Below are 6,019 nucleotides of genomic sequence, written 5' to 3'. Positions count from 1 at the left end.
TGAATTAAATATGACTGCTTGTGAGAAGCATTTCAAACGCTGCTTCCTTTCGAAGCAAAGCTTGGCATGCCCGTTCTGTGCTTGGAGAAGCCGCATTTGACACTTGTGTTTAACCAAAGCAGATGGCCAAGAATTGGTTTCCTTTTCTGGTTGGCATGTTATCCATCAGGCCTCTTTCAAAACACTTGGGAGCACTGAGGGAAAGGTCAACTACACCTCAAATCATTGGCATCATCATCTGAAAGAGAAAGATGTGGCAAGTGCCATTGTCATTGAGAAGCACAGGGCAAATTCACTAAAGCAAGGAAACCTGAAACTTTTGTTTGTTTGGTTGTTGTTGTTGTTTACTTGTTTTGGGGGTTACACTCAGTGGTGCTGAGAGGTTACTTTTGGGTTCAAGAGAACCATGTGGTATCAGGGATTGAACCCAGGCTTCCTGCATTCAAAGGATGGGCTAAGCCTTGAACCATCTCTCTGGCCCTCTATGTATTTTTATTGGTGCAAAATTACTGGCCAGGGCATTTGATGACCTTGATATGGATAGGTCAGGCATTATTTCTAGTATTGCTTAAATACAATCATAATTCAGACAGCAGAAAATCCTCATCTGATTTCTTAGAACAACAAGACTTTAACTTTCAAGATACTGACTTACTCTGAACAAAATGTTGCCCTAACAGTTAACCCTTTCCTGTCATGACTTGCATGGATACAGCTCTTGGGTTTCTGAGAGATAAAAATTCAGAGCTTCTTGGTGGCCAGATATGCACCCAGTAGCCTGCACGTCATCACCATGCCACAAAATGAATATATTGAATTATATTGTAAGTACTATGGATATAATTTGGATTACTGTGAGAAAAAGAGAAAGAAAGTCTAGAGACTCATGAACATTTAAAGTAAGCAAAAAAGGGACTGGTCTGAAAGCTAAGCTCTACCATGAATGGTGCCATGCTGAGAAAATACAAATGAAAAAGGTCAAGATGCATGAAAATAGAAACAGCAAAAAAATAATGTAATTGTGATGAGGGGGAGGAGGAGGAAAAGACTTCACAAGGAGCAGTACCTGTGTGTCTGCTGGACACAGCGAAACAATCCTGAACTAAAGTACTTTCCAATGTGACTAAACACAAATGAAAAGAGGAAACAGGAAGATGGGAATTTCCTCTGCCTAGTGAGAAACAGAAGTATTAGAAGTTATTTGAACAAGAAAGAGAAAGAAGAAAGCATGGAAGATGCTGGGTATAAAGTCTACTTTGATAGAGATGATTACACAAAAACCACCTAAAGACTCATTATGCCAATAGCTTTATGTTTCAAAAAAGCCCGTGAAACACATCCTGAACTGAAAGTCACATTTTGTCTGACAATACATGGAGCTTCATCTTCACCCTCTACAACTTTGGGTGTTATCACCAAAGGTACTGTCACCAGTGGTGACATGAACTTGAGCAACTTGGGCTTGTCATATAGGAAGGCAAGATTATTTGGGAAAATATATCCCTAGATACCCCAAATCCTGAAAATTATGGATGAATAAATGAAGTTTTACTGGATTTATAGACATTTCATACAAGTATCTCCTTATAATTATAAACAACACCAATCAGGAGAACATCCTTGACTACCAAACAACTGAATACATCTCCAGTTTTCAAAAAAAGTGAGTGTATATTGTATTGCACAAAACATTAAAATGGTCCTGTTTTGAAAAAAAAGTGGCCTAAGCCAGTTAAATAGATTATTAGTAATAGCTAAATTTACAGTAATATACTGTATATATACATATATATGTATATCACAGAGAATAATATAGTGTAGTATCATTGTAGTTAAATTGAAACTTAATGTATTATAGGCACAATGCTAAGGATAGTATATGGATTATCCTATGGACTCTTTATAAAAAGGAGAAATATGAGCAAGGTACATGATTTTTGCAGGAGAAAATCAGGGTCTATACGTATGAGCTTATCCAAGGTGGGAAAGCCTGGCAGATTCAAATTTCCCAGCCTCATGCCCAAGCCGTTCTCTTATCAGCCACACCACACTGTCTCTTCCAAGGTATGGGTCAGGGTCTCCATCAACACCCACCTGTCGGGCCATTTGATTCAACAGAGGAATGTCTTTGTCCACAAAATACTCCCTACTTGGTTCAGAGGGTGCTCAGGCTAAGCAAGAGAGTAGGCAGGACTAAAATTTATTACAATCATTTTCTTTTTTTTTGGAAAGTAGGAGTTTATTGTAAAATAGAAGAGAAAGAAGAAGGAGCTCTCCAAGTGGGGAGGAACTTATTATAAGACTAAGTTAAAAGTATGGGTTTATATAGACCTTAAAAGGCCCTTTGCATTTCTTATCAGTTGACAAGAATTACAGAAATTGCAGGGAATCTTGGCTGGATGGAGTCTTTCTGGCTATTTAACTTGTCTTAGTCACCCTGTGAGTTTAAGCCCTGGGTCAGAACTTTATGATGAACAATAATGAACTTCCTATTTATCTTTCAGTTACATCCCCTACATTTTTTTTTAAGTTTTTTATTGTGGAAAGTTACAAAGTTACAAAGTTTTCAGGTTTAAATCTCAGTTATACAATGCTCGAATACCCATCCCTTCACCAGTGCTCATATTCCACCACCAAGAATCCCAGTATAGCTCCACCCCGCCCCCTCACACCCCAAACCCCCCCACGCCCCTAGCCCCCCCACCCTAAGCCCCCCCCCGCCTGTGTAACTAATAAATTTCACTTTACTTTCACTTTGATTGCATACAATATTTCAACAAAACTCACTATTATTGTTTGGAGAGTCTCTCCCCTAAAGTCAGACCTGCTGAAAAGGAAGCATTAGATAATTTATTACAATCATTTTCATAATGTTAAAAAGTCCTTGAGAAATTTTGTAACACTTCAATATTTTAGACCAACTGACCACAGTATTAGATAATAGTTCTAGTTCTGCAATACGTTGAGGATTGAAATATTGTTCAATGCACTTCTCAAGTAACTTTCTAAAAAGTGTAAGTCTATTATACAGTTTGTCCACTGAGTTTTACAATTGATTAAAATAATTAAGCCCTATTTTTCTAGAAATAATCTTGAGCTAAAAGGACTAAGATAATAGGAATGATCATAACAGACACCCTAGAAAACTTTGCAGCAGACTTTTTCATGTTTTCTTTTTTTTTAAATAGCTTCACTGACTTTATTTTTTTATTTTTAATTAGTGAATCACCATGAGGGTACAGTTACAGATTTATACATTATTGTGCTCATGTTTCCCCCATACAAAGTTCGCGAACCCATCCCTTCACCAGTGCCCATTCTCCACCACCAGTAAACCCAGTGTCCCTCCCAACCTCCCCAGTCCCGTCTCCCCCCACCCCAAACTGCCACTATGGCAGGGTATTCCCTTTCGTTTTCTCTCTCTGATTAGGTGTTGTGGTTTGCCTTTTTTATGTTTTCAGTCCCCAACCCCAGGTTCCTGGGATTACATCTTCAACACAGAAACTTCCTATAGGAGATTGGCTCATATATTTCTCATGAAATTCTTGGCCTTCATTGGAGCATACTTCGTGCCTTCTCCATATGAAAATCACAACTGCTGACAGTGCCTGTGATTAGCATGTCTTCTGCTCCATGCCTTTGGATATACCATCCTTTCACATATGACTGTGGGGCAGGCACCATCCTCACCCTGCCTCCACTTATATTCATCCACACCTTTAAAACTTTGACTCCAGTCTTAAGAATTGGACCTCTTCACTTACATATTTTCTGGACGCCTCAGGCTCTTGAATCTCAGGGCAAATAAGACTTTGCAATTGGCCCTGACTTTCGTGTTCTGGGGGAAGCTTGTCAGTGTTAGTCTGTGAATTTTACCTACCTGGGACTCTGGGTATATTTGCTAGGAGTTGTGTTTCCTTTTAGTTTGTATCTCTTTTGTGAAAGTGCAATAAGAACATGGGTTTGTATGTGTGTGTGTGTGTGTGTGTGTGTGTGTGTGTGTGTGTGTGTGTGTGTGTGTGTTTCGGGGGGATTCCATAGGATTCAACAGACAGAAGCACTTGTTACATCAACATGAACAGGCCAGACAGCGCTCAAAGCAGGGAAGTTTGGGTTTTCAGTCTCTATCATATAATACTGCATCTGATGTTTCCATTCCATATAATCTACTTCCTGTCTATAGAAGGTATTCAAGAACCAATAACAATACAAGTGTATAAACTCTGCAAACTCTGTGCTGTTGCTTCAGAGGATTGATTATGCAAAGAATTATCTCCCTTCATCCTCACCACGATTTTATAAAATTGGTCTCATCCCATTTTTATGGTTGAGAGCCATAGTTGTGTGTCCTGCCTAAGGTCCCCTGCAAGAGGATAGCGGTGGCACTGAATTTGGAAGCAGATATTCAGTCCTGAGGCCACATTTGTCCTTCACCACTGTGAAGCCAGCACACACGGGCATCTCCGTGAGGGGCTCTCAGTCCGTGGCCCCATGAGAAGCAACAGCTGCGGCCTGGGATTGCCAAGCACACAGCAAAACACTGAGATTTGGTTTTGACATCCTGATCTCACACTTCGCTCACTTAAGTGCAGGCACATAATTTAAAACATGACACAGGCCAAGTTGCTTCCCATCACTTCTTTCCTTAGTATACCTTTGATACTTCATGAAGAAGGCACTACTACTCCAAAAAACTCATATTTTCACCTTCCAGCTCATTCTGGAAGAGAGTAAGTCATATTAGTTGGCATTTGGAGAAACTGACATTTCTTTTTTAGCATGGATGGAACATACATTTATACTAAATTACACAGGTTTTTTTTTTTTTTTAAAAAAAAAGCTTCTTTTTTCCTGCTAAAAAGAATGAAAACCATCTGCTTGCTGTGCCAACCCCTTTTGGACAGTCCTTTGCCCTGGTCAGCTTGGTTTTTGCTTGTGGTCTGGGAAAGAAAATGGGCCCAGATTGGGTTGGCACAAAATGGCCTGACTCTAAAGCTATGTGAGCCAAATAATTTCTTCTGGAAGGCAGTTCCTGCAGTTACCCACAGAAGCACCCTCTGATTTATTTGTCCAGCTTCAGTGAAACCTGGTTTGAAAGCCTAACACTAAGGAGAAATACAGCCCTAAGTTGTTCTCTCCCTCTCCACTGTCCACTACCCTGTTACCACCATAAAATCCACTAAGAAGTGAAGGGAAAATTCACTTCATTAAGTGATAACTTTAGTCACTTTCATTTTTTTTATTTATTTGTTTGGGGGCCACACTAGGCAATGTTCAGGGCTTACTCCTGGCTTTTCACTCAGGGATCACTCCCAGCAGGGGTCAGGGGACCATATTGGGGAGGGGCTATCGGACCTGAACCCGGGTTGGCCATGTGCAAGGCAAGTGCCCTATATGCTGTACTTTCTCTCTCTAGCCCTCAAAATACAAATTTGAATTTGTGGATTCAAATTTGAGGTTACAGTATAATGTACAAGGTACTACGCTTCTTTAGTCTTCATTGTTGAATGTCACTTGTTTGATAATATCATACAAGAATACATATTTGGAAATTCAAAATCACAGCTTTGGGGGATTATATTTCAAGGACTTAAGGAAATGTGGAATTCTTTTTACAACTGGGAAAAATCAATGATGTGTGACAGATTGCCAAAAATGTCCTTAAATAGAATTACCTGAAAATAATTGCATGGATAAGTACATTAACTATTGGCTTAATGTGAAGAAAATATGAAGAAACTTTAAAAATGTACTGTCACCTTTATAAGGTACCCAGGATGACATGAATTTGCCTGGTTTGTTAAGGGTCAGACTTCTTGACTATACTCTCCCTAAAGAAAATATACTAGAATAGAGAGCAATCACTAACTTAAATTGTGCTCCAAAGTAAAAATAAACTCCATAACTTTAGGTTAACAGCTCTTCAATATCCTTTTGGAGCTGAAAAATTTAAATATTAAGTTGGAAATAAAATGTAGGAAGAAATTTAGTATAGTATACATATGTGTAGTATAAACTA

The 6,019-nt window shown here is 39.1% G+C and overlaps 1 pseudogene; it reads left to right on the top strand.

The window, feature by feature from the left end:
- The first annotated feature begins 793 nt into the window (after nucleotides 1-793).
- LOC129398798 (ribosome biogenesis protein NSA2 homolog) lies at nucleotides 794-1,536 on the top strand (annotated as a pseudogene).
- Nucleotides 1,537-6,019: the final 4,483 nt, after the last annotated feature.

This window comes from Sorex araneus, chromosome 9, assembly GCF_027595985.1.
Source record: "Sorex araneus isolate mSorAra2 chromosome 9, mSorAra2.pri, whole genome shotgun sequence".
Taxonomy (NCBI): Eukaryota; Metazoa; Chordata; class Mammalia; order Eulipotyphla; family Soricidae; genus Sorex; species Sorex araneus.
Note: the sequence above shows the minus strand (reverse complement) of the source record. Positions and strands in the feature narration are given on the sequence as shown.